This window comes from Pan paniscus, chromosome 6, assembly GCF_029289425.2.
Source record: "Pan paniscus chromosome 6, NHGRI_mPanPan1-v2.0_pri, whole genome shotgun sequence".
In the NCBI taxonomy this organism is placed as follows: Eukaryota; Metazoa; Chordata; class Mammalia; order Primates; family Hominidae; genus Pan; species Pan paniscus.
Window position 1 is genome coordinate 124,050,851 of NC_073255.2, and position 20,059 is coordinate 124,070,909.

Genomic DNA, 20,059 nt, shown 5'->3' on the forward strand with positions numbered 1-20,059 from the left:
GTTTGTAGTCCCCTCCCGCCCCCTCTCTCTCTATACGGCTCATTTACATTGGCAGCTGTCGTGCTGCTGGGCATCCTCAAACCCACAAGTTTCCCTTTAATGTTTGAGCAGACAAACATGATCATGCACTAGGCATCACTGTGCCACTCAAAATGCTTTCTTGTTTTTTTTATTGCATCTGAGAGAAATCTCAAGGTTGCAAACCTGGAGTCAGAATTGTCTCCATGTGTCTCAGTGGGAAGAGTATCGTGTGAAGAAACAAGTTGATTCTACTAATCAAAAGGAATTTTTTTTGATATCAGGTCATCCTCCGAATGAATTTATATTACCGAGTGGAGGGTCACATGAAGAAAATGGTCAAACACCACCACCTAGAGCAAGAGCTGAGAAGTGCAGCGGAGCCGGGCTGTGTCAGGAAAGAAAAGCAAGCTGGGGCCTGGCTCAGCGCTCTCCCCTCTGCTCCTGTCTGCACGGAAAGATTAGGATGACAGTGGCAGGAAGCCTGTGCACCTAGTATGCATCACTTGAAGGGAACACACAGATTCCAGTAAACAGTTGGAAGGAAATGTTAATACCAGGCTCTGCTAAACAATATGAAATGACTCCTAGATGAGACAAGCGACTTTCATCAAAGTTTCCTGATACCTGAAAAGACAGCCCAGGGGATCCTGCACTACATGTGGTGTATGTAAATTAAGCGGGTTTTTTTCCCCTTTGTAATCAAGGCTCATACACAAACAAAATCACACTTTAGAAACGGCCTATTTCAACTTGTAACTGGCTTGCTTTCAGGGGCTCCAGGTCAAAAAGAAATAGAGCACAAAGACGCTTTCTCCTTAGGGATCATACACAAATTCACTCCGTCCGTTTCTTTCCCACATGGAGCAACAAAGCCGTCAGACCTCTCCATCCACACATCGGGTCCTTCCTGATTAAAGTGAGATAAATCACAGCCCTCTCTCTCCAGATGGCAGGCGACAAGAGGGGGATGCTTGCCTCAAGAAGTCCTCCCCATCCCTCTGCATTCATACAAGCCCGAGCGGAGAGATGCAAGAAATTACGGATGCATTTTAATTCCCCAGACCCTGCAATTAAAAATGGAAATGTTTTGGCCACGCGTGTTGGCTCACGCCTGTAATCCCAGCACTTTCAGAGGCCGAGGTCGGCGGATCACCTGGGGTCAGGAGTTCGAGACCAGCCTGGCCAACGTGGTGAAACCCTGTCTCTACTAAAAATACAAAAATTAGCTAGGAATGGTGGTGGGCGCCTGTAGTCCCAGCTACTCGGGAGGATGAGGCAGGAGAATCACTTGAACCCGGGAGGCAAAGTTTGCAGTGAGCCAAGATCGCACCACTGCACTCCACTCTGGGTGACAAAGGAAGACTTCACCTCAAAAAATGTTTTTAAAAAATGGAAGTGTTGTTCTTTCATTTGTAAATGTGTTTTGGTAAAAGAGGGGCAGTTTAAGCAACCCTTTCTATTGTCTACATTGTTAAAATTCATCCGACATGGACTCTTGACTCCGTTTTGCCTGGGCAGACCCAATTCAAGCATTTACAACAGCTATAACCTCCTCAAATCAAAAAGAGGAATCAGCATTATTGCTAAGTTCAAATAAGGTCTTGTTTTATTTCATTTTCATTTTTGAATGCAGCCATTCCTCCGGGTGCTGTCATCAGGTAAGATTGTCAGTCCTGATTAGGTAAAGGTATTATTACAAAATGCAATTCTTAAACATTCAGTGTCTAACTACACTTTAAATAAGCCTTTCCCCCTCCCCTATGTATTCTCCCTTAGACACCCCTTCTCAAATTTAAAATCACAGAAACTAAAATATGATGCCTAAAGAGAGCCTAGCGACTGCCCAGTCCTCTAATTTGATGAGTGGGAGTACTGAAGCCCAGAGGAGGTCAAGTAATTTGTTCCCAATGTCTTAGATAAGAAGAAAATGACCAGCTGGGAAATCCCACAAATGTCAAGGCAGGGGCACAGGGCCACAGACTGTGGTTGAATTGTGCCACACTCCTACATCCTTCTTTAGGAATCACAGAACATTCCTGTGTTGAGTCGGAGTCACTGACTTCCTTTTCAGGCTGATTGAGTTCTGTCCTTACGGGCTGCGACAAGAAGTTTTGGTATTATGCTACACCAAGACCATTTATCTAGTTCAAGAAATGAGCACAGTCCTTAGAGCCCAGCAACTTTCCCCATGTCCAGTAAATGTAGCTTCTCCATTAGAAGCTATCAGAATGGAGCCTTCTGGCTCATCTTGATTTTGATTTGTGCAAGAATGAATGGTTGTGCTAAGACAGCTTTCCTAGCTGATAGAGAGCGAAACTTTTTTCTCATAATCTATAAAAAAATTTAAATTAGAACTTTTTTCTCATAATCTGTGAAAAAATATTAAATTAAATCTGGCTCACCTTGATTTTGATTTGTGCAAGAATGAATGGTTGTGCTAAGACAGCTTTCCTAGCTGATAGTGAGCAAAACTTTTTTCTCATAATCTATAAAAAATATTAAATTAGAAGCATAGAGTTTATTTCATGACTTTTATCTTCCTGCAATTTTCTTCTGGGCATAAATGATTTGTTTTTATCCTGCCTGACCCCAATCCCTTTTCCAAGAGACTAAAAGAGTATCTAGTGCAAAGTAGAGACTCAAATATTTTTTAATAAACAGTGATCCCAGCCACCCAGTGCATTTTGCCAAATGCCAACCCCATAAATGATCAAACACATCATCTCATTCAGCCAATCAAAATCAAGTGCTACTATTTTTTTAAGTTCTCATAGCCCTTGGGCATCTGCTTTCTCAGCATTTCCCAAACTTGAGTCATTCTCATCCTGCCTTCCTAATTTTGATCTGTCAATTACCTCTACTATTATTTATTTCATATATTTTTAAATAGCCCCACTTTTGAAACTTAAATACATGCCTTTTAAAAGGAAGCTTTCTTAGTACTACACATCAAAAGCCATTATTACGTGTTCTAAGTACTCATAACAACATGGTCACAACTATTAAAATTTACTAATGTGCATCCACATACTCTCTAAATTCATGAAGCATCTGCACACACTTTAAGAAACAATTCTGCATTACTCACTCAATTTTCTTGACATCCTTCTGAGGCAGGACAAACCTTGGGCCCAAAGAATTGAGGTAGGAGTCCAAGCAAGTTGCCAGCCACATAAAGGCAAACCTTGGCTCGGAAGTCAGGACTACCAGCCCCTAGGTTATGGTTCACGCTCTTTCCTCTGCTCTCCAGAACCTCCTATCTCCAAGTGTAGTTAGCAGCCCAGATGCAGCAGCATCCTCTAGAGACTTGTTAAAAATGCAGAAGCTCAGGCTCCACCCCAGGCCTATGCAGACTGAATCTGCATTTTAACAAGGTCCAGGTAATTCACGTGCACATTAAGTTTGAAAAGGCCTGGTCTAGATCAGCGGTTCTCTAACTTAGCAGCACATTAGAACCATCTGTAGAGACTTTAAAAATACCAGTGCCTGGGTTTCACCTCCCAGAGAATCTGACTTAAGTGTCAGGGGTTTGCCCTGAGTCAAGGTATTTTTAAAAAATCCTCAGCTTATACAAAGCTGGCAGGGCCGGGCACAGTGGCTCATGCCTATAATCCCAGCAGTTTGTGAGGCCAAAGTGGGCAGATTGCTTGAGTCCAGGAGTTTGAGATTAGCCTGGGCTAAAACCCCATCCCTACAAAAAAAAAAAATACAAAAAGTAGTTGGGCATGGTGGTGGCACATACCTGTAGTCCCGGCTACTCAGGAGGCTGAGTCCTCGCTTGAACCCAGGAGGTCACGGTCTGGTCAACAGAGCAAGACCCTGTATCAAAACAAACAAACAAGCAAACAAAAAATGCTAGCAGCTTACCAGCTAGGGAGGCCTGTAGAGCCAAGTTTTCCAAATGGGGCTACATTAGTTGTTCCAGAACTTTAGCTGCATCAAAACCACCTGGATGGCTTGTTCAGCTACAGAGGGTCTGGCCATGCCCCTAGAGTTTCCAGCTGAGGGTCTGGAATGAGGCCCGATGATTTGCATTTCTAACAATCTCCAGGTGATGCTGATGCTGTGGGTCCAGGGACCACATTTTGAGAATCTATGCTAAATGAATCAGAGAAGACCAAAGCTCAAACTTATTCCAAGAACTTTTCAAGGCCCACCTGCAAGTTGTAGTGGAAGTAAGCATCTAAGGGTGCAAAAAAGTTTCAATGTAGACTAAGGCCTTTTACCTGAGCTCTCAAATGTTCACATTTCTCTTATCAACCTAAATAACAAACAGAGAGAGGCTCTCCACAAGAAAAAGATATTCGTTTGGAAACAGAGCCTTGCAATAGAAACAGGCAAGCCAGAGTAAACTATATGCATATTCACGGAGGTAAAGGAAGACAAAAGAAAAAATGAGGAAGATTATATGATCATTTGGAAATGATTATCCTTGGCTACAAAGATCAATAACAAAGGTGATGCCAGGCCCAGGTTGGACAGGCAGTTGTTGGGCAAATATCCTTCAGAAGCATTGTTGTGTGCAAAGTTGCAATGGGCTTTGTGCAAGATTGTGATTTTTGAAGTTTTCTGTGATAAGTTTTTGTTATCAGGCATACAAGCCCAAGAATCCTTTTTTGCATGGCCTTCCCTGGCTCTATTTGTCAGGGTTTTGGTTAGGGGAGGGGTATTTTTAACACTCTCAATGTAAAAAATGCCCTAAGGTAGGTGCCCCAATTTCTTGTTTCGTCTTCATAAAATAATTTTTCCACCCGAACAAAGTCTACACATAAATTGTAAAAATACCCTGGCATGCAGTCCCTGGAAAAGTCTGGAGTCATTCTCGGGGTTCCCACCAGGTGGGCAAGCGTAGCCACCACAGATAAACACAAAGTAGGGGTGCCCGCTGGGGTTTGGCGGCAGGCAGTGGCCCTGGTTCTGATATTTGGCTGAAAACACAGCTCCTCTTTGTCACCCTCAGGACATTTCAGCTATTTCCTAGATAAAAATCTCACTTCACCCTGCACAAAACAGGCACATGATCATGTCACTCTGACCTGGTTTGAGTCCAAGGAGACTTTTGTTTTTAAAACAATTTAGGTTAGTAGTTAAAATATGAACTTTGGGCCAGGAGTGGTGGCCCATGCCTATAATCCCAGCACTTCGTGAGGCCAAAGTGGGCAGATTGCTTGAGTCCAGGAGTTTGAGACTAGCCTGGGCTAAAACCGCATCCCTACAAAAATAAATCCAAAAAGTAGTTGGGCATGGTGGTAGCACATACCTGTAGTCCCGGCTACTCAGGAGGCTGAGTCCTCGCTTGAACCCAGGAGGTCACGGTCTGGTCAACAGAGCAAGACCCTGTATCAAAACAAACAAACAAACAAAAAATGCTAGCATCTTACCAGTTAGGGAGGCCTGTAGAGCCAAGTTTTCCAAATGGGGCTACATTAGTTGTTCCAGAACTTTAGCTGCATCAAAACCACCTGGATGGCTTGATCAGCTACAGAGGTTCTGGCCATGCCCCTAGAGTTTCCAGCTGAGGGTCTGGAATGAGGCCCGATGATTTGCATTTCTAACAATCTCCAGGTGATGCTGATGCTGTGGGTCCAGGGACCACATTTTGAGAATCTATGCTAAATGAATCGGAGAAGACCAAAGCTCAAACTTATTCCAAGAACTTTTCAAGGCCCACCTGCAAGTTGTAGTGGAAGTAAGCATCTAAGGGTGCAAAAAAGTTTCACTGTAGACTAAGGCCTTTTACCTGAGCTCTCAAATGTTCACATTTCTCTTATCAACCTAAATAACAAACAGAGAGAGGCTCTCCACAAGAAAAAGATATTCGTTTGGAAACAGAGCCTTGCAATAGAAACAGGGAAGCCAGAGTAAACTATATGCATATTCACGGAGGTAAAGGAAGACAAAAGAAAAAATGAGGAAGATTATATGATCATTTGGAAATGATTATCCTTGGCTACAAAGATCAATAACAAAGGTGATGCCAGGCCCAGGTTGGACAGGCAGTTGTTGGGCAAATATCCTTCAGAAGCATTGTTGTGTGCAAAGTTGCAATGGGCTTTGTGCAAGATTTTGTTTTTTGCAGTCTTCTGTGATAAGTTTTTGTTACCAGGCATACAAGCCCAAGAATCCTTTTTTGCATGGCCTTCCCTGGTTCTATTTGTCAGGGTTTTAGTTAGGGGAGGGGTAATTTTAACACTCTCATTATAAAAAATGCCATAAGGTAGGTACCACAATTGATTGTTTCGTCTTCATAAAATAAATTTTCGTAAAATCTCTGTAAACGTGGAAATATTTACACCGATTTCTGTATAAATGTGGAAATATCTACACCGCTATCTCTGTAAATGTGTAAACATTTACAACGCTATCTGTATAAACATGGAACTATTTACACCGCAGTCTCTATAAACATGGAAACATCTACACCGCTCTCTCTATAAACATGGAAATATTTACACCGCTATCTGTATAAACATGGAAATATGTAAACAGATATCTCTATAAACATGGAAATATCTATAACGCTATCTCTATAAACATGGAAATACCTACACCGCAATTTGTACAAACATGGAAATATCTACACCGCTGTCTCTATAAGCAAGGAAATATCAACACCGCTATCTGTATAAACATGGAAATATCTACACCGCTGTCTCTACAAACATGGAAATATCTACAACTATATCTGAAAAAACATGGAAATATTTACACCACTGTCTCCAAAAACATGGAAATATCTACAACGCTATCTCCATAAACATGAAAATATCTACATAACTGTATCTATAAACATGGAAATATCTACACCGCTATCTCAATACACATGGAAATATCTACACCGCTGTCTCTAGAAACATGGAAATATCTACACCGCTATCTCTATAAACGTGGAAATATCTCCACCGCTATCTCTATAAACGTGGAAATATCTACACCACTATCTCTATAAACGTGGGAACATCTACACCGCTATCTCTATAAACCTGGAAATATTTACACCGCTATAAGTATAAATGTGGAAATATCTACACCATTATCTGTATAAACATGGAAATGTCTACAATGCTATCTCTATAAATGTGGAAATATCTACAGCACAATCTGTATAAACGTGGAAATATCTATACCGCTATCTGTATAAACGTGGAAATATCTACACCGCTATCTCTATAATCGTGGAAGTATGTACACCGCGATCCGCATGAACGTGGAAATATCTACACCGCTATCATTGTAAACGTGGAAATGTCTACACCGCTATCTGTATAAACGTGGAAATATCTACATCGCTATCTCTGTATATGTGTAAACATTTACACCGCTATCTGTATAAACATGGAAATATTTACACAGCCATCTCTATAAACATGGAAATATCTACAACGCTATATTTATAAACATGGAAATATCTACACCACTATCTCTATAAACAAGGAAATATTTACACCGCTATCACTATAAACCTGGAAATACTAACACCGCTATCTGTATAAACATGGAAATATTTACAAAGATATCTCTATAAACATGGAAATATCTACACTGCCATCTGTATACATATGGAAATATCTACACAGCCATCAGTATAAACGTGGAGACATCTGCACCGCTATCTCTATACACATGGAAATAACTACACCACAATGTCTATAAACATGGAAATACATACACCGCCATGTCTATAAACATGGAAATATCTACACCGACATCTGTATAAAAATGAAAATATCTACACCTCCACCTTCATAAACATGGAACTATCCACACTGCCATCTGTGTAAACATGGAAATATCGACACCGCTATCAGTTTAAACATAGAAATATCTTCACCGTCATCTGCATATACATGGAAATATCTACACCGCTATTTCTATAAAGATAGAAATATCTACACCGCTGTCTGTATAAACATGGAAATATCTACACCACTATCTGTATAAACATGGAAATATGTTCACCGCTGTGTCTAAAAACATGGAAATATCTACACCGCTGTCTCTATAAACATCGAAATATCTACACCGCTATCTCTATAAATGTGGAAATATCTACAACGGTGTCTCTGTAAACATGGAAATATCTACACCGCTATCTCAATAAACTTGGAAATATCTACACCGCTATCTCTGTAAATGTGTAAACATTTAAACCGCTATCTGTATGAACATGGAAATATTTACACCGCTATCTCTATAAACATGGAAATATCTACACCGCTATCTCTATAAAGATAGAAATAACTACACTGCTGTCTGTATAAACATGGAAATATCTACACTGCTGTCTCTATAAACATGGAAATATCTACACCGCTATCATTATGAACATGGAAATATCTACACTGCTGTCTCTAAAAACATGGAAATATCTTCACCGCTGTCTCTATAAACATGCAAATATCTACACCGCTGTCTCCATAAACTTGGAGATATCTACACGGCTATCTCTATAAAGGTGGAAGTATCTACACCGCTGTCTCTGTAAACATGGAAATATCTACACCGCTATCTCTATAAACGTGGAAATATCTACACCGCTATCAGCATATACGTGTAAATATCTACACCGCTATCTGTATAAACATGCAAATATCTACACCGTTATCTCTATAAACGAGGAAATATCTACACTGCTATGCGTATAAACGTGGAAATATGTACACCGCTATCTGTATAAACGTGGAAATATCCACACCGCTATCTCGGTAAATGTGGAAATATCTACACCACTTTCTGTATAAACATGGAATTATCTACACCGATATCTCTGTAAATGAGTAAACATTTAAACCGCTATCTGTATAAACATGGAAATATTTACACTGCTATCTCTATCAACATGGAAATATTTACCACGCTATGTGTATAAACATGGAAATATGTACACCGCTATCTCTGTAAACTTGGAAATATCTACACTGCCGTCTGTATAAAGATGGAAATATCAACAGCACGAGCTGTATAAACATGGAAATATCTCCACCGCCATCTGTAAAAACATGGAAATATCTACACAGTCACCTGTACAAACATGGAAATATCCACACCTCCATCAGAATAAACATGGAAATATTTCCCCTGCCATCTGTATACACATGGAAAAACCTACACAACCATCAGTATAAACATGGAAATATCTGCACCGCTATCTCTGTAAACGTGGAAATCTCTAAACCGCTATCTCTATAAACCTGGAAATATCTACAACGCTATCTGTATAAACATGGAAATATCTACACCGCTATCTGTATAAACATCAAAATATCTACACGGCTATCTGTATAATCATGGACATATGTACACCGCTATCTGTATAAATGTGGAAATATCTACAACGCTATCGGTGTAAAGATGGAAATATGTGCACAGCTATCTGTGTAAACACAGAAATATCTACACCGCTATCAGTATAAACCTGGAAATATCTACACTGCTGTCTCTATAAACATGGAAATATCTACACCGCTATCATTATAAACATGGAAATATCTATGCCGCTGTCTCTAAAAACATGGAAATAACTACACAGCTGTCTCTATAAACATGCAGATATTTACACCGCTTTCTCCATAAACTTGGAAATATCTACACCGCTATCTGTATAAACATGCAAATATCTACACCACTATCTCTGTAAACGTGGAAATATCTACACCGCTATGTGTATAAACGTGGAAATATCTACACCGCTATCTCTATAAACCTGGAAATATCTACACCGCTATCTCTGTAAACGTGGAAATATCTACACCACTTTCTGTATAAACGTGGAAATATCTACACCGCTATCTCTGTAAAGGTGTAAACATTTAAACAGCTACCTGTATAAACATGGAAATAGTTACACCGATGTCTCTATAGACATGGAAATATTTACCACGCTCTTTGTATAAACATGGAAATATGAACACCGCTATCTCTATAAACATGGAAATATCTGCACTTCCATCTGTATGAAGATGGAAATATCACCACTGCGAGCAGTATAAACATGGAAATATCTACACCGCTATCTGTATAAACATGGAAATATCAACACCGCTACCTGTATAAACATGGAAATATTTCAACGCAATCTGTATAATCATGGAAATACCCACACCTCTATCTGTATAAACATGGAAATATCTACACCTCCATCAGTATAAACATGGAAATATGTACACTGCCATCTGTATACACATGGAAATATCTACACAGCCATCAGTATAAACATGGAAATATCTACACCGCTATGTCTGTAAACGTGGAAATATCTAAAGCGCTATCTGTATAAACCTGGAAATATCTACATCGCTATATGTATAAATATGGAAATATGTACACCGCTATCTGTATAAAAATGGAAATATCTACAATGCTATCTGTGTAAAGATGGAAATATCTACACAGCTGTCTGCGTAAACATAGAAATATCTGCACCAGTATCTGTATAAACATGGAAATATTTACACTGCAGTCTCTATAAGCATGGAAATATCTACACCGCTATTATTATAAATCTGGAAATATCTATGACGCTGTCTCTAAAAACATGGAAATAACTACACCGCTGTCTCTATGAACATGTAAATATTTACACCGCTTTCCCCATAAACTTGGAAATATCTACACGGCTATTTCTATAAAGGTGGAAGTATCTACACCGCTGTCTCCATAAACTTGGAGATATCTACACGGCTATCTCTATAAAGGTGGAAGTATCTACACCGCTGTCTCTGTAAACATGGAAATATCTACACCGCTATCTCTATAAACGTGGAAATATCTACACCGCTATCAGCATATACGTGTAAATATCTACACCGCTATCTGTATAAACATGCAAATATCTACACCGTTATCTCTATAAACGAGGAAATATCTACACTGCTATGCGTATAAACGTGGAAATATGTACACCGCTATCTGTATAAACGTGGAAATATCCACACCGCTATCTCGGTAAATGTGGAAATATCTACACCACTTTCTGTATAAACATGGAATTATCTACACCGATATCTCTGTAAATGAGTAAACATTTAAACCGCTATCTGTATAAACATGGAAATATTTACACTGCTATCTCTATCAACATGGAAATATTTACCACGCTATGTGTATAAACATGGAAATATGTACACCGCTATCTCTGTAAACTTGGAAATATCTACACTGCCGTCTGTATAAAGATGGAAATATCAACAGCACGAGCTGTATAAACATGGAAATATCTCCACCGCCATCTGTAAAAACATGGAAATATCTACACAGTCACCTGTACAAACATGGAAATATCCACACCTCCATCAGAATAAACATGGAAATATTTCCCCTGCCATCTGTATACACATGGAAAAACCTACACAACCATCAGTATAAACATGGAAATATCTGCACCGCTATCTCTGTAAACGTGGAAATCTCTAAACCGCTATCTCTATAAACCTGGAAATATCTACAACGCTATCTGTATAAACATGGAAATATCTACACCGCTATCTGTATAAACATCAAAATATCTACACGGCTATCTGTATAATCATGGACATATGTACACCGCTATCTGTATAAATGTGGAAATATCTACAACGCTATCGGTGTAAAGATGGAAATATGTGCACAGCTATCTGTGTAAACACAGAAATATCTACACCGCTATCAGTATAAACCTGGAAATATCTACACTGCTGTCTCTATAAACATGGAAATATCTACACCGCTATCATTATAAACATGGAAATATCTATGCCGCTGTCTCTAAAAACATGGAAATAACTACACCGCTGTCTCTATAAACATGCAGATATTTACACCGCTTTCTCCATAAACTTGGAAATATCTACACCGCTATCTGTATAAACATGCAAATATCTACACCACTATCTCTGTAAACGTGGAAATATCTACACCGCTATGTGTATAAACGTGGAAATATCTACACCGCTATCTCTATAAACCTGGAAATATCTACACCGCTATCTCTGTAAACGTGGAAATATCTACACCACTTTCTGTATAAACGTGGAAATATCTACACCGCTATCTCTGTAAAGGTGTAAACATTTAAACAGCTACCTGTATAAACATGGAAATAGTTACACCGATGTCTCTATAGACATGGAAATATTTACCACGCTCTTTGTATAAACATGGAAATATGAACACCGCTATCTCTATAAACATGGAAATATCTGCACTTCCATCTGTATGAAGATGGAAATATCACCACTGCGAGCAGTATAAACATGGAAATATCTACACCGCTATCTGTATAAACATGGAAATATCAACACCGCTACCTGTATAAACATGGAAATATTTCAACGCAATCTGTATAATCATGGAAATATCCACACCTCTATCTGTATAAACATGGAAATATCTACACCTCCATCAGTATAAACATGGAAATATGTACACTGCCATCTGTATACACATGGAAATATCTACACAGCCATCAGTATAAACATGGAAATATCTACACCGCTATGTCTGTAAACGTGGAAATATCTAAAGCGCTATCTGTATAAACCTGGAAATATCTACATCGCTATATGTATAAATATGGAAATATGTACACCGCTATCTGTATAAAAATGGAAATATCTACAATGCTATCTGTGTAAAGATGGAAATATCTACACAGCTGTCTGCGTAAACATAGAAATATCTGCACCAGTATCTGTATAAACATGGAAATATTTACACTGCAGTCTCTATAAGCATGGAAATATCTACACCGCTATTATTATAAATCTGGAAATATCTATGACGCTGTCTCTAAAAACATGGAAATAACTACACCGCTGTCTCTATGAACATGTAAATATTTACACCGCTTTCCCCATAAACTTGGAAATATCTACACGGCTATTTCTATAAAGGTGGAAGTATCTACACCGCTGTCTCTATAAACATGGAAATATCTACACCGCTATCTCTGTAAACGTGGAAATATCTACAACGGTGTCTCTGTAAACATGGAAATATCTACACCGCTATCTTTATAAACCTGGAAATATCTACACCGCTATCTCTATAAACGTGGAAATATCTACACAGTTATCAGTATAAACGTGGAAATATCTACACCGCTATCTGTATAAACATGCAAATATCTTCACCGCTATCTCTGTAAACGTGGAAATATCTACACCGCTATGTGTATAAACGTGGAAATATCTACACCGCTATCTCTATAAACTTGGAAATATCTACACCGCTATCTCTGTAAACGTGGAAATATCTAAACCACTTTCTGTATAAACGTGGAAATATCTACACCGCTATCTCTGTAAAGGTGTAAACATTTAAAACGCTACCTGTATAAACATGGAAATATTTACACCGATGTCTCTATAGACATGGAAATATTTACCACACTATTTGTATAAACATGGAAATATGTACACAGCTATCTCTGTTAACACGGAAATATCTACACCGCTATCTGTATAAACATGGAAATACCAACACCGCTACCTGTATAAACATGGAAATATCTTCTACGCTATCTGTATAATCATGGAAATATCCACACTGCTATCTGTATAAACATGGAAATATCTACACCGCTATCTGTATAAACATGGAAATATGTACACCGCTATCTGTGTAAATATGGAAATATCTACACCGCTATCTGTGTAAAGATGGAAATAACCACACCGCAATCTGTGCAAATATGGAAATATCTACACCGCTATCACTGTAAACATGGGTATATCTACACCGCTATCTGTACAAACATGGAAATATCTACACCGCTATCTGTATAAGCATGGAAATATCTAGAACACGATCTGTATAAACATGGTAATATCTACACCTGTATCTTCATAAACATGGAGATACCTACACTGCTATCTGTATAAACATGGAAATACCCACACCGCTATCTGTATAAATATGGAAATATCTACAATGCTATCTGTATAAACATGGAAATGTCTACACCGCTATCTGTATAAACATGGAAATACCTACACAGTCATCTGTGTAAACGTGGAAATATCTACACCACTATCTGTGTAAACATGGAAATATCTACACTGCCATTTATATATACGTGGAAATATCTACAGAGCTATCTCTATAAATATGGAAATATCTACACTGCTATCTCTATAAAATGGAAATAGCCACACGGCTATCAGTATAAACATGGTAATATCTACACCATTATCTGTAAAACATGGAAATATCTACACAGTCATCTGTATAAATATTGAAATCTCTACACCTCCCTCTGTATAAACATGGAAATATCTACACTGCCATCTGTATACACATGGAAATATCTACACAGCCATCTGTATAAACATGGAAATATCTACACCGCTATCTCTACAAACATGGAAATACCTACACACAATCTGTATAAACATGGAAATATCTACACCGCTATCTGTATAAACCTGGAAATATAAACATCGCTATCTGTATAAACATGCAAATATCTACACCACTATCTCTGTAAACGTGGAAATATCTACACCGCTATGTGTATACACGTGGAAATATCTACACCGCTATCTCTATAAACGTGGAAATATCTACACCGCTATCTCTGTAAACGTGGAAATATCTACACCACTTTCTGTATAAACGTGGAAATATCTACACCGCTATCTCTGTAAAGGTGTAAACATTTAAACAGCTACCTGTATAAACATGGAAATAGTTACACCGTTGTCTCTATAGACATGGAAATATTTAAAACGCTCTTTGTATAAACATGGAAATATGAACACCGCTATCTCTATAAACATGGAAATATCTACACTTCCATCTATATGAAGATGGAAATATCACCACCGCGAGCAGTATAAACATGGAAATATCTACACCGCTATCTGTATAAACATGGAAATATCAACACCGCTACCTGTATAAACATGGAAATATTTCAACGCAATCTGGATAATCATGGAAATATCCACACCTCTATCTGTATAAACATGGAAATATCTACACCGCCATCTGTAAAAACATTTAAATATCTACAAAATCATCTGTATAAACACGGAAATATCAACACCTCCATCAGTATAAACATGGAAAGATGTACACTGCCATCTGTATACAAATGGAAATATCTACACAGCCATCAGTATAAACATGGAAATATCTACACTGCTATGTCTGTAAACGTGGAAATATCTAAACCGCTATCTGTATAAACCTGGAAATATCTACATCGCTATATGTATAAACATGGAAATATGTACACCGCTATCTGTATAAATATGGAAATATCTACAACGCTATCTGTGTAAAGATTGAAATAACTACACCGCAATCTGTGCAAAGATGGAAATAGCTACACCACTGTCTGTATAAACATGAAAACATCTACACGGCTATCTGTATAAACATGGAAATATCTACACCGCTATCTGCATAAATATGGAAATATCTACACCGCTATCTCTATAAACATGGAAATGTCTGCACAGCTAACTGTGAACATGGAAATATCTACAACCCTATCTCTATAAACATGGAAATATCTCCAACGCTATCTGTTTAAACATGGAGACATCTACACTGCTATCTGTATAAACATGGAAATAACTTCACCGCTATCTGTATAAACATGGAAATATCTACACGGCTATCTGTATAAACATTCAAATATCTACAATGCTATCTGTGTAAACATGGAAATATCTACACCGCTTTCTGTGTAAACATGAAAATATCTACACCGCTTTCTGTGTAAAGATGGAAATATCTACCCCGCAATCTGTGCAAAGATGGAAATATCAACACCTATATCTGTGTAAAGATGGAAATATCTACACCGCAATCTGAGCAAAGATGGAAACATCTACAACGCTATCTCTGTAAACATGGTAATATCTACACCGCTATCTGCATAAACATGGAAATATCTACACCGCTATCTGTATAAACAGGGAAATATCTACACTGCCATCTGTATAAAAATGGAAATATCTACACCGCTGTCTCTATAAACATGGAAATACCTACACCACTATCTGTATAAACATGGAAATATCTACACCGCAATCTGTATAAACTTGGAAATATATACACCGCCATCTGTATAAACATGGAAATATCTCCACCGCTATCTGTATAAACATGGAAATATCTCCACCGCTATCTGTATAAACATGGAAATATCTACACTGCCATCTCTATAAAGATTGAAATTTGTACACCGCAATCAGTATAAACATGGAAATAACTTCAACGCTATCTGTCTAAACATGGAAATGCCTACACCGCTATCTGTATAAACTTGGAAATATCTACACGGCCATCTGTATGAACATGGAAAAATCTACACCGCGATCTGTATAAACATGGAAATATCTCCACCGCTATCTGTTTCAACATGGAAATATCTACACAGTCATCTGTATATACATGGAAATATCTAGAACACCATCTCTACAAACATGGAAATATCTACACTGCCATCTGTATACACATGGAAATATCTACACAGCCATCAGTATATACATGGAAACATCTGCACCGCTATATCTGTACACATGGAAATACCTACACTGAAATCTCTATAAACATGGAAATATCTACACCACAATCTTTTTAAACATGGAAATATCCACACCGCCGTCTCTATAAACATGAAAATATCTACAACGCCATCTCCATAAATATGGAAATATCTACACCGCCATCTCTGTAAACATGGAAATATCTACACTGCTATCTTTATAAACATGGAAATATTTACAAAGATATCTCTATAAACATGGAAATATCTACACTGCCATCTGTATACACATGGAAATATCTACACAGCCATCAGTATAAACGTGGAGACATCTGCACCGCTATCTCTATACACATGGAAATAGCTACACCACAATCTCTATAAACATGGAAATACATACACCGCCATGTCTATAAACATGGAAATATCTACACCGACATCTGTATAAAAATGAAAATATCTACACCCCCACCTTCATAAACATGGAACTATCCACACTGCCATCTGTGTAAACATGGAAATATCGACACCGCTATCAGTTTAAACATGGAAATATCTTCACCGTCATCTGCATATACATGGAAATATCTACACCGCTATTTCTATAAAGATAGAAATATCTACACCGCTGTCTGTATATACATGGAAATATCTACACCACTATCTGTATAAACATGGAAATATGTACACCGCTGTGTCTAAAAACATGGAAATATCTACACCGCTGTCTCTATAAACATCGAAATATCTACACCGCTATCTCTATAAATGTGGAAATATCTACAACGGTGTCTCTGTAAACATGGAAATATCTACACCGCTATCTCAATAAACTTGGAAATATCTACACCGCTATCTCTGTAAATGTGTAAACTTTTACACCGCTATCTGTATGAACATGGAAATATTTACACCGCTATCTCTATAAACATGGAAATATCTACACCGCTATCTCTATAAAGATAGAAATAACTACACCGCTGTCTGTATAAACATGGAAATATCTACACTGCTGTCTCTATAAACTTGGAAATATCTACACCGCTATCATTATGAACATGGAAATATCTACACTGCTGTCTCTAAAAACATGGAAATATCTTCACCGCTGTCTCTATAAACATGCAAATATCTACACCACTGTCTCCATAAACTTGGAGATATCTACACGGCTATCTCTATAAAGGTGGCAGTAACTACACCGCTGTCTCTGTAAACATGGAAATATCTACACCGCTATCTCTATAAACTTGGAAATATCTACACCGCTATCTCTATAAACGTGGAAATATCTACACCGCTATCAGCATATACGTGTAAATATCTACACCGCTATCTGTATAAACATGCAAATATCTACACCGCTATCTCTATAAACGAGGAAATATCTACACCGCTATGTGTATAAACGTGGAAATATCTACACCGCTATCTGTATAAACGTGGAAATATCCACACCGCTATCTCGGTAAATGTGGAAATATCTACACCACTTTCTGTATAAACATGGAATTATCTACACTGATATCTCTGTAAATGAGTAAACATTTAAACCGCTATCTGTAAAAACATGGAAATATTTACACTGCTATCTCTATCAACATGGAAATATTTACTACGCTATGTGTATAAACATGGAAATATGTACACCGCTATCTCTGTAAACTTGGAAATATCTACACTGCCGTCTGTATAAAGATGGAAATATAAACAGCACGAGCTGTATAAACATGGAAATATCTCCACCGCCATCTGTAAAAACATGGAAATATCTACACAGTCACCTGTACAAACATGGAAATATCCAAACCTCCATCAGAATAAACATGGAAATATTTCCCCTGCCATCTGTATACACATGGAAAAACCTACACAACCATCAGTATAAACATGGAAATATCTGCACCGCTATCTCTGTAAATGTGGAAATCTCTAAACCGCTATCTCTATAAACCTGGAAATATCTACAACGCTATCTGTATAAACATGGAAATATCTACACCGCTATCTGTATAAACATGAAAATATCTACACCGCCATCTGTGTAAACATGGTAAAATCTCCACCACAATCTGTATAAACTTGGAAATTTCTCCACCACTATCTGTATAAACATGGAAATATCTACACCGCTATCTGTATAAACATCTAAATATCTACATCGCTATCAGTATAAACATGGAAATATCTCCAAAGCTATCTGTATAAACATCAAAATATCTACACGGCTATCTGTATAATCATGGACATATGTACACCGCTATCTGTATAAATGTGGAAATATCTACAACGCTATCTGTGTAAAGATGGAAATATGTGCACAGCTATCTGTGTAAACATAGAAATATCTACACCACTATCTGTATAAACCTGGAAATATCTACACTGCTGTCTCTATAAACATGGAAATATCTACACCGCTATAATTATAAACATGGAAATATCTATGCCGCTGTCTCTAAAAACATGGAAATAACTACACCGCTGTCTCTATAAACATGCAGATATTTACACCGCTTTCTCCATAAACTTGGAAATATCTACACCGCTATCTGTATAAACATGCAAATATCTACACCACTATCTCTGTAAACGTGGAAATATCTACACCGCTATGTGTATAAACGTGGAAATATCTACACCGCTATCTCTACAAACGTGGGAATATCAACACTGTTATCTCTGTAAACGTGGAAATATCTACACCACTTTCTGTATAAACGTGGAAATATCTACACCGCTATCTCTGTAAATGTGTAAACATTTAAACAGCTACCTGTATAAACATGGAAATAGTTACACCGATGTCTCTATAGACATGGAAATATTTACCACGCTCTTTGTATAAACATGGAAATATGAACACCGCTATCTCTATAAACATGGAAATATCTACACTTCCATCTGTATAAAGACGGAAATATCACCACCGCGAGCAGTATAAACATGGAAATATCTACACCACTATCTGTATAAACATGGAAATATCAACACCGCTACCTGTATAAACATGGAAATATTTCAACGCAATCTGCATAATCATGGAAATATCCACACCTCTATCTGTATAAACATGGAAATATCTACACCTCCATCAGTATCAACATGGAAATATGTACACTGCCATCTGTATACACATGGAAATATCTACACAGCCATCAGTATAAACATGGAAATATCTACACCGCTATGTCTGTAAACGTGGAAATATCTAAAGCGTTATCTGTATAAACCTGGAAATATCTATATCGCTATATGTATAAACATGGAAATATGTACACCGCTATCTGTATAAAAAAGGAAATATCTACAATGCTATCTGTGTAAAGATGGAAATATCTACTCAGCTGTCTGTGTAAACATAGAAATATCTGCACCGGTATCTGTATAAACATGGAAATATTTACAATGCAGTCTCTATAAACATGTAAATATCTTCACCGCTATTATTATAAATCTGGAAATATCTATGACGCTGTCTCTAAAAACATGGAAATAACTACACTGCTGTCTCTATGAACATGTAAATATTTACACCGCTTTCCCCTTAAAATTGGAAAT